This window comes from Panthera leo, chromosome B1 (genome assembly GCF_018350215.1).
Source record: "Panthera leo isolate Ple1 chromosome B1, P.leo_Ple1_pat1.1, whole genome shotgun sequence".
Lineage (NCBI taxonomy): Eukaryota > Metazoa > Chordata > Mammalia > Carnivora > Felidae > Panthera > Panthera leo.
In genome coordinates, this window is record NC_056682.1 from 165,779,944 (window position 1) to 165,791,279 (window position 11,336).

At 39.4% G+C, this 11,336-nt stretch overlaps 1 pseudogene; it reads left to right on the plus strand.

The window, feature by feature from the left end:
* Nucleotides 1-2,599: 2,599 nt before the first annotated feature.
* LOC122218516 lies at nt 2,600-3,755 on the plus strand (annotated as a pseudogene).
* Nucleotides 3,756-11,336: the final 7,581 nt, after the last annotated feature.

Consider the following 11,336-nt stretch of genomic DNA (forward strand, 5'->3'; position numbering starts at 1 on the left):
TTCATGTTTTATAAATGTTCTGTCTACTGAAAGCCTCTTTGTCACTCTTTTTTTTACTTTTTTCTCTTCATTGTCCCTTTATGAGGATCTTGACGTAAGAGAAGAAAAATATTTGCTTTTAGTCAGCAGCCCTGGACCAGAAGCCACAAGTTACTTTAAAAAAATTTTTTTTTCAACGTTTTTTATTTATTTTTGGGACAGAGAGAGACAGACAGAGCATGAACGGGGGAGGGGCAGAGAGAGGGAAACACAGAATCGGAAACAGGCTCCAGGCTCTGAGCCATCAGCCCAGAGCCCGACACGGGGCTCGAACTCACGGACCGCGAGATCGTGACCTGGCTGAAGTCGGACGCTTAACTGACTGCGCCACCCAGGCGCCCCCACAAGTTACTTTTAAAAATAAACTTTGGGGGCGCCTGGGTGGCCCAGTCGGTTGAGCCTCAGACAACTTCGGCTCAGGTCATGATCTCATGGTTCGTGGGTTTGACCCCACGTGGGGCTCTGTGCTGACAGCTCAGAGCCTGGAGCCTGCTTCGGATTCTGTGTCTCCCTCTCTCTCTGCCCCTCCCCCGCTCACACACTGTCTGTCTGTCTGTTTCTCTCACTCTGAAAAATAAATAAACATTGGGGCGTCCGACTTCAGCTCAGGTCACGATCTTGCGGTCCGTGAGTTTGAGCCCCGCGTCAGGCTCTGGGCTGATGGCTCAGAGCCTGGAGCCTGCTTCTGATTGTGTGTCTCCCTCTCTCTCTGACCCTCCCCCGTTCATGCTCTGTCTCTCTCTGTCTCAAAAATAAATAAATGTTGGCACAAAAACAGACACATAGACCAATGGAATAGAATAGAAACCCCAGAACTAGACCCACAAATGTATGGCCAGCTAATCTTTGAGAAAGCAGGAAAGAACATCCAATGGAAAAGACAGTCTCTTTAACAAATGGTGCTGGGAGAACTGGACAGCAACATGCAGAAGGTTGAAACTAGACCACTTTCTCACACCATTCACAAACATAAACTCAAAATGGATAAAGGACCTGAATGTGAGACAGGAAACCATCAAAACCCTAGAGGAGAAAGCAGGAACAGACCTCTCTGACCTCAGCCGTAGCAATCTCTTACTCGACACATCCCCAAAGGCAAGGGAATTAAAAGCAAAAATGAATTACTGGGACCTTATGAAAATAAAAAGCTTCTGCACAGCAAAGGAAACAACCAACAAAACTAAAAGGCAACCAACGGAATGGGAAAAGATATTTGCAAATGACATATCGGACAAAGGGCTAATATCCAAAATCTATAAAGAGCTCACCAAACTCCACACCCGAAAAACGAATAACCCAGTGAAGAAATGGGCAGAAAACATGAATAGACACTTCTCCAAAGAAGACATCCGGATGGCCAACAGGCACATGAAAAGATGCTCAATGTCGCTCCTTATCAGGGAAATACAAATCAAAACCACACTCAGATATCACCTCACACCGGTCAGAGTGGCCAAAATGAACAAATCAGGAGACTATAGATGCTGGAGAGGATGTGGAGAAACGGGAACCCTCTTGCACTGTTGGTGGGAATGCAAATTGGTGCAGCCACTCTGGAAAACAGTGTGGAGGTTCCTCAGAAAATTAAAAATAGACCTACCCTATGACCCAGCAATAGCACTGCTAGGAATTTACCCAAGGGATACAGGAGTACTGATGCATAGGGGCACTTGTACCCCAATGTTTATAGCAGCACTCTCAACAATAGCCAAATTATGGAAAGAGCCTAAATGTCCATCAACTGATGAATGGATAAAGAAATTGTGGTTTATATACACAATGGATTGCCACTACGTGGCAATGAGAAAGAACGAAATATGGCCCTTTGTAGCAACGTGGATGGAACTGGAGACTGTTATGCTAAGTGAAATAAGCCATACAGAGAAAGACAGATACCATATGTTTTCACTCTTATGTGGATCCTGAGAAACTTAACAGAAACCCATGGAGGAGGGGAAGGAAAAAAAAAAAAGAAAGAGGTTAGAGTGGGAGAGAGCCAAAGCATAAGAGACTCTTAAAAACTGAGAACAAACTGAGGGTTGAAGGGGGGTGGGAAGGAGGGGAGGGTGGGTGATGGGTATTGAGGAGGGCACCTTTTGGGATGAGCACTGGGTGTTGTATGGAAACCAATTTGACAATAAATTTCATATATTTAAAAAAATTAAAAAAATAAACGTTAAATTTTTTTTAAATAAATAAACATTAAATAAAAAAAGAAAAAAAAAGAAGGAATTAACTATCAACTCCCACAATATAGCCAGCGATATTAGCTAGCTCTCACTCTACTCTAACAGGGCAGCAGACTACCAGAGACCGAACTGTATCTGCCTCTATGTCCAGCAGACTCACCTTCAACTTTTGTTCACAAAAAGCAAGCAAACAAACAAAAAAAGCTGGGAAGTTTTTATTAATCCTTTTTTTAATTTTAATATAAAATTATAGGAACCTGAACTTTAGTAACACAGCTGGAACGGTCTGCAGCAGCAGGGGCAGCAGTGGGAGAAGAGATTTAATTTGGTTGATTTTTCTGTGGTTGTTGGTTGTTCGCAGTCTCATGGTGATGGAAGCTGCACCTTTCTTTGAGGGGACCAAGAAGCTGTGGGAGGTTTGGTTCTCCAGGCAACAGCCCGACGCAAGCCAAGAATCTGAGGATCTTTACACCATCCCAAGATCCGAAGGGGACACACTTTTTTTTTTTTAATTTTAATGTGTATTCATTCTTTGAGAGAGATAGAGACAGAGCGTGAGCAGGGAGAGGCACAGAGAGGGAGACACCGAATATGAAGCAGGTTCCAAGCTCTGAGCTGTCAGCACAGAGCCCGATGTGGGGCTCAAACCCACGAACCGTGAGATCATGACCTGAGCTGAAGTCTGAGGCTCAACCGACTGGGCCAACCAGACGCCCGAGTGGGACATACTTTTGAAAGATGTGCAGTGCTCACAGTAGCTTGTTTGTCTCCAAAAGACATTTCATTTTGAAGGCGTGGTACCATCCCCTTGCTAGGGATTACAGTTGAGTTTCACTCAATTCAAAGCTTCTTTTATTCTTGTAAGAATTTCATGAAGCCTTCTTACCAAAGGTACCCACACCGGAATTTCAAGGAAGAAATAAAGTTTCTTAATGCAATTCTCCCAAACAGAGCAGCATATTATATTGTATGGGACACATGCATTCTGACTGTTGGTACGTGTATACTTTGTATTTCCCAGAGACTCAGGTAATCAGTCAGCCAGATCAAACCCTGGAAATTCTGATGTATGAGCTTGACCCAGCAGTTATGGACCAGTTCTATATGAAAGAATGTGCGACTGCAAAGGATGTCACTCTTGAGAGAATTCGTGACCTGACCCCGGGTTCTGTCATTGATGCCACACTGTTCAATCCTTGTGGGTATTCAATGAATGGAATGAAATTGAATGGAACTCATTGGACTGTTCACATCACTCTACATCCAGAATTTTCTTATGTTAGCTTTGAAACGAACTTAAGTCAGACCTCCTATGATGACGTGACCTGGAAAGTTGCGGAAGTCTTCTAGCCAGGAAAAGCTGTGTCCACGCTGTTTGTAAATAAGAGTTCCAAATGTTGCACAGTGCTTTCTTTGCCCCAGAAGATTGAAGGTTTTAAACATCTTGATTACCAGAGCGCTATGTTCAATGATTATAATTTTGTTTTTACCAGTTTTGCTAAGAAGCAGCAACAACAGCAGTGTTGATTAATAAAAATGAAGAAAAAACGTAAAAAGAGAACACACAGAGAAGAAGGTGATGGCTGCTTTTTAGACATGAATACCGGGGGCCATACATTCCATTACCATCACCTTGTAGCTGCAGAAAACCCTAGACGTAATGATAGTGTAATCATTTTGAATTGTATGCACTATTATAGCAAAGAGTTAGATATCTTGCATGAATGCTCTCTTCTGTGTTTAGGTATCCTATGCCACTCTTGCTGAGAAATTGAAGTGCATGTATAAAAAACCTTTTACTATATGTAACTTCACAACACTTGTGAAAACAACTTAATTTGGTTTACGCACAATGTAATATTTCTTTAGGTATCATCCAAAATTCCCACCAGACAGGGCTTTCGTCTTCATTAGGTGTTGGCCTCAGCCTAATCATCTGGGACTATTCTATTAAATTGCTGCCAGGATTTTACATCCAGTTACCTCCGCTTTCTAGAACATATTCTCTACTAATATTACTGAAACCAATTTCTACTTCATACAGATGTTTCTTGCAGCAACAATTAAAGTTTATCTTCCACGAGTCGAGTCCTCTTAAAATGACTGCAGTTATCCATTTTGTTTATTACTATTTTAACATTATTGCTTCCTGTACCTGTACTTCCTTTAATTGATTTTGTTCCTTGCCATCATGTCTAGCCTCCTGACACCCCCTCAATAAAGCAATACACTATTAAAAACCAAAAAAAAAAAAAAGGAATTAACCATCAACAGCAGTCTCATCATTAATGGTAGTGGCATTTTGGTATTTTTTTTTCAAAGCTACGTCTATAGCTCTAGTATACCTTTGTATTGGACTTTAATCACATCATTGTGTAGTGAAAATTGTCCATGTGAATAATAATCACTCATAAATAAATTTTAAAGGAAATGTAACTTTTCATTTTGTTCATGAGTTTATCATAATGTAATTTGCTATTCCCTCATAGCTACATTTTAAAATGTTTTGTCCCTTATCACTGTTATAAGTAATGCTACAATGAGAATTCTTTACAGAAATCTTTACCCCCATCCCTTGTTATTTCCTTGGAATTTTATCTTTAAAGTAAAATATTTGAATCAAAAGATGTAAAAATTTTAAATTTCATAATTCATGTACTAAATTGCTTTACAAAAAATGTATCTGTTAGCAGTGTATAAGGGTCCCCTCTCACCAATGACCTTACAAAATATAATATTAACATTTAAAATTTTTTTTTTCTTATGTTTTATATTTGAGAGAGAGACATAGAGCAGGGAGGGGTGGGGCAGAGAGACAGAGACAGAATCCGAAGCAGCCTCCAGGCTCTGAGCTGTCAGCACAGAGCCCGATGCAGGACTCGAACTCACAAACCATGAGATCATGACCTGAGCAGAAGTCAGACACTTAACCGACTGAGGCATCCAGCCTCCCCTATAATATTAACATTTTTAAAAATTTCAACATTATACACAGAAATTCCATCTCGTTTTACTTGGCTTTCCTTTCATTATTAACAAGGTGGATGCTTTGAAATTTTATTTGGCTGCTTTTGCTTTTTCTTTCATGAATTACCCTGCTTTGGTCCTTTGATGATTTTTGCAATCCTGATATAATGGTTACATTTTAGAATTTTGTCACAAATCAAAACGTGTTCCCTATCAAAGATACTTCTATATGGTACCAGTTTTGTTTTTGTAAATTTTGTAGTGTATAACCTGTCTTAGATGTCGAGTCAACTTTTAGGTTTTCTGTGGATATTGTCATCATCTGCACATGGTTATGCATGTTGCCAAAATTTTAAAAATAAATCATAAACACAAGAGATGCATAAAGAAAAGAAACATGTAGCAAGAATTATAATAGTTCTATTCTTAGCACGGAAGAAATAATTGGAAGACAAGTGCAAAGAATGCAAAGAAGTGCAGTATCCAGTATGACACCTGCTGAGAGGCAGTCACTCCATAAATACTTGGTGAGTGGATGAGTCAAGGAATTATGAGCAAGCAGAGGACTGCAGACACAGCTGGTGATGAGAGCCCCTCCTCCTTTCAGTCTTTCCCTGATTTGATAAGTAAGTGAGGCAGACCAGGCATTCTCTCTTTATTTTAGTTTTTCTGTGTTACAGAAAATAATCTTATCTACAACATTCCTTCAGGGCGGTGTTGTTTTTATTATCTCCTGCTGTCAAAAATGGTCTAAACTTTTCAAAATACAGTTGGACAGATAATTCTTATCAAGTTATCACACAGAGTGGAAAGGTTACTGATTCACATTCAAGTCAGAGACAGTGGCAGAAGTTAGTGTTTCTTTAAATAGCAGGTACTATGCTTGTTTCTATGGTAATAGAAACAACCTTTAATATGTTTTAAAGTTACTCTCTTTTGGGCCAGAATTCTCTTTTTTTTGAAAAATGTTAAATGTAAAAATAATATCAGAATCATATTAAAGATAATTTGGGGGGGGGGGAAGGAAAATTGTTGCAGGGCACAGCTGTTACCAATTTACATTCCATTTTATTAACTGTTAATGGATACATATTTGTTAGAGGTCATTGTGGACAGTTCAAACTAGGTATGAGAGTTAATAAATCTTCAGTGACTTTGAACTGTATGTGTAAAAAATAAGTATAGAAAAATTATAAGGTTAGGGATAATTTCACTTGCCTTTTCTGGTTGTCAAAATTCATTACTATAAACATTTTTGGTGACTCTGAAAGGTTACAAACCACAGAATTTACCTTTGGCCTTTATATCTTGTTCATGTACCTTACTTTGGTGGAGTCCCCTTTCCTGTATGTGAGACTCCTGCCTACAGGAGAAAGAACATAATCCAGGTTGACCTGTAAGAACAGTCCTTGCTGTTAGGAACAGTGACAACTCCAGAACTTTTCAAGGGATTGATAAGGGATTGATGTTACGAGAAAAGGAGTCATAATATTTTGTGGCATGAATATTTGGTATAAAAGAACAGTAAATCCAGAGCTCCCATATTTATTAAGATGTGGATACTGTCTAAGAATGAAAAGACAGTAGCTTCTTCATAACACTTGAACCTTCGCTTCCAACCAAGCCTAAATCAAGAACTACCACATGTATTTTCTTATTAAATGAGCCAGTACAGTTGCTTTTTAGCTTAAGCTGATTTGGGTAGCTGTTCTTTTTCTTGTTAGACACTGGGTATACAGCTTCCATCTATAAGTGAAAAGAACAAAAATAAATACTTGTCACACAGTGTAGATTAGTATCGATGGTTGGTAGCCCGTGCACAGAAACCCAGCCAAGTAAAGCAACTTGTGTAAAGGCATTGAGGTAAGAGAGATACTAGGATCCATTAAGAAAATTGACAGTAGACCTGGAATTTTCTGGTCTGGCATCTAAGGAGCTTAGAAGTCTCCACTCTGTTCTAAAAACAAGTAAAAAGCAGAACAAACTAAAAATCCACAACTCTTAGATCCATCAGAGAAGTGAGGTCACAGAGCAAAATCACTACCCTCAAAGTTACAGAGATAGACAGAAAGGCACAGAGAATCACAAGGTACTGGATGAGAAACCCAAATGGTAATTGACAAGTTGTTAGAGCCTCAGTGTGCACAAGTCTGGGATTTTAAAACTCTAGGGGCCTAGGATGGGGCGACCTCACACTAAACATATTCTTACAATACAATCCAGCGGTCACACTCCTTTGGTACTTACCTAAATGAGTTGAAAACATGTTTACAAAGAAACTTGCACTTGGATATTAATAGCACCTTTCATCATAATCGCCACAAACTGACAACAGCCAAAATGTCTGTCCTTCGTTAAGTGAATGGACAAATAACAATGATACACCCATAAAGTGGAATATTATTCAGTGCCAAAAAAGAAATAAGCTATTGAGCCATGAAAAGACACGGAACCATCTCAAATGCATATTTTTAAGTGAAAAGAGCCAATTGGAAAACGCTTTAACTGTATGACATTCTAGAAAGGCAAAACAGTGGAGACAGTAAAAAGATCAGTGGTCGCTGGTGATTAGGAAAGAGTGAGTGGTGATGAATAGGCAGAGCACAGAGGATTTCTTAGGCAGTGAAACTCTTCTGTATAAAAGACAATGGTGGACACATTCTACATTTGTAAAACCCATAGACTGTGCAACACCAAGCATGACTTTTAAACTATGGACTTAGGGTGATAATGATGTGTCAGTGTAGGTTTGTTGATGGTAACAAATATACCACTCTGGTGTTGATAGCTAGGGAGGGTGACGTGCGTGTGAGGTCAGGGGGTATATGGGGACTGTCTGTGCTTTCTGCTTAGTATTACTGTGAAACTAAAACTGCTCTAAAAAATAAAGCCTATTACAAAAATTTAGTATGACCAAGAATAAGGTATATGGAAAATGACAGATTTTTTTTTTTTTTTTTTTTTTTGAGACAGAGAGAGAGAGAGCAGGGGAGGGGGAAGAAGGAAAGAAAGTGAGATTCTTGACAGGAGCCCGATCCCACAACCCTGGGATCATGACCTGAGTGGAAATCAAGACTTGGGCACTTAATCGACTGAGCCACCCAGGCACTCCTGACAGATGATTAAACACAGAAGTTATGCAGTGTCTTTGACTGTCATGATAACAAATTCAGATTTTATTCATAAAAGTCATTTGGGGGCTGATTATGCATTTATGTATTTGTTTTTTTTTTTTTTTTATCTTTGAAATTCTGTGATTTCATTGAGAGTCTGACTCAATGCTTATAGTGACTGAGATATTTTCAGTCTGATCATTCTATCCATCACCACCCTTACAACCACCACCGCAACTACCGCAGCAGGAACTGGCTTAGTTTTACACACTTTTTTCTTATGTTTATCTGCGCTGATTCCTAATAATCACCATATTCTTTTCTAAACATTTACCAACTTCACTTTATTTACTTAAAAAAATTTATTTTATTGATATATAATGACATATTAAATTGTAAGTTTAAAATGTAGAGTGTGTTGATTTGATCCAATTGTGTGTTGCAATCTGACCACCCCCATGTCACTGCATGACACCTCTGTCAGGTCACATGAGTATAATTTCTTTTTTGTGGTGGAAACAATTAAGATGTAGTCTCTTAGCAGCTTTGAAGTTTATCATACAGTATTGTCTGTTATCACTTGTATTAGACCTCTGGGCCTTATTTATCTATTAGCTGCAAGTTTATGCCGTTAATGTTATTTTTTAAGTGCTTATTTTTTTATTTTCGAGAGAGCGGAGAGAGAGGGCAAGCAGGGGAGGGACGGAGAGGGGTCGTCAGAGGATCCAAAGCAAGCTCCGTGCTGACAGCAGGAACTCTCAAACCATGAGATCATGACCTGAGCTGAAGCCAAGTCAAATTCGGATGCTCAACCGACTGAGCCACCCAGGCACCCTGCAGGTGTGTGCCTTTAAGCAACATCTCCCTAGTTCCCCTACTCCCTAGCCTCTGGTAACCACCATCCCACATCGTTTTTATGAGGTCAGCTTTTTTAGATTCCACATGGAAGTGAGATCAGACAATATTTGTCTTCTTTGACTTATCTCACTTAACATGCCTTCAGGGTATTTAAGTATTTAGCTCCCCCCCCCCCCCCCCCCCCCCACCGGGTGGCTCAGTCTGTTTGAGTGTCTGACTTTGGCTCAGGTCATGATCTCATGGTTTGTGAGTTCGAGCCCCGCATTGGGCTTTTTGCTGTCAGCCTGTCACTGCAGAGCCTGCTTCACGTCCTCTGTCCCCCACTCTCTGCCCCTCCCCAACTTGCCCTCTCCCCAAAATAAAAATAAACACTTAAAAAAGGAGGTATTTGGGTCACCTGGGTGGCTCAGTTTGTTGAGTGGCCGACTTCAGCTCAGGTCATGATCTCATAGCTTGTGAGTTCAAGCCCCACATCGGGCTCTATGCAGACAGGTCAGAGCCTGGAGCCTGCTTCGGATTCTGTGTCTCCCTCTCTCTCTGCCCCTCCCCTGCTCGTGTTCTGTCTCTCTCTCTCAAAAATAAACATTAAAAGAATTTTTTTGATAAAAAAGAAGGTATTTAAGTATTTAAAGCAAGGCAGTAACATCATTTGTTTGATATGTAGAAAAACCACTCTTGATATTGTGAAAAATAGATTTGAGGACAGGGATACTAGAAGAAATGGACCAGCCAGAGGACTATTGTTATTATCCAGTTAAATCCATGAGAACATGGAAGAAAAAATATCAGGGGAAAGATCCAAGAAGCACTTAGGAGCTGGACGAGCCAGAGGCAGTGGTGAGGGGTTGGCTGTGAGAGGCAAGGGAATGGTTGGGGATTGGAAAGAGCAGTCTGGCCCCTCACATTTTAAGGTCCCAGTGCATGAGTCAGTGCAGGCCAACATACCATGAATGTTTAAAAGGTATAAATAAAGCTAACAACTCATTAAGTAAAGCATGTTCTATTCTAGCTTGAAAAATATAATTCTAATACTGACAGATTAACTATAATGTTAATCTATGATTTTCATATAACAATGCTGGCAAAATATCAAAGGTAGCTAGATTGAATTATTATCGTACATATCTGAGTGTTCAGCAAGTTTTTTTTATGAAAACAATGCCTAAAACATTAAAAACTAAAATGTAATTGTACTCAAAATACATACAATTTTTAATATATTTTCAATAAAATGGTGAATTTAAATAAACTTGAAAGATTACTTTTTCTAATTTTAGGAGAGATTTTCCTTCCAAAGCAAACTGAATTATCTATTACGTTAAGATGCAAAATGCAAATGATAGTGAATATCATAATTTCAAATATAATTCTAGCATTTATAATCCATCTGGTTGCCAATGTAAATAATTGATATCATACTTTATGTATGTTTTCTCTAGACCTTTATATATATACAAATTTAAAATCTGTATGGATTGTTAATATTGCTAAATGTAGTACAGGCTCCCTTGAGCAGTTGCTACTACACTACTCATTCTGGAATACCTCTGGAAATGCAAATTGAAGCACCAAGAGAACAAGAAAATGGATGCTTGCCACTAATGAGAAGTGATAATTATTACAAGAATCCATTGTGTTCATGCTATCTGAAGAAGCATTTGTCAAGTTCGTTAATTTCTCTTTTTATTTACCTAGACATATCTACCACTAAACCTTCCTCGTTCTTCACAGCAAGTTTCTTCTCTGAAGTCAGTAGTCACATAATCCCCACACTGTCCCCATATGAAGAAGTAGCTTCCTTTTGTTTCAAGGATATACAACAAGAGATAGGAGAAACATTTTCGTGGAACCTGAAGGGTACTAATCAAGAGAAAAGATACTAGTGTTTCACCTGGTGCCAGTCTGGATGCCAGATCCTGAATGACAGAGGTGCCCATAACTTCCCTGTAGTGTTAGTAAGTGTGTGTCTGTGTGTGCATGCGTGTGCATGTGTGTATGATATCCAGAGTTGTCTAAAGTGTGTGGTTCAATGCAGGAGTTCCTCTCGCCTCAGTTCAACGAGGCTCGGAGAAACATCATGGCATTTTTACCTTAAGTGTCTAGGTTATTGGTGGGCCCATAACTGAAACAGGGATTATCATAGTAAGAGGAACAGGTTTAGGGGGAAATT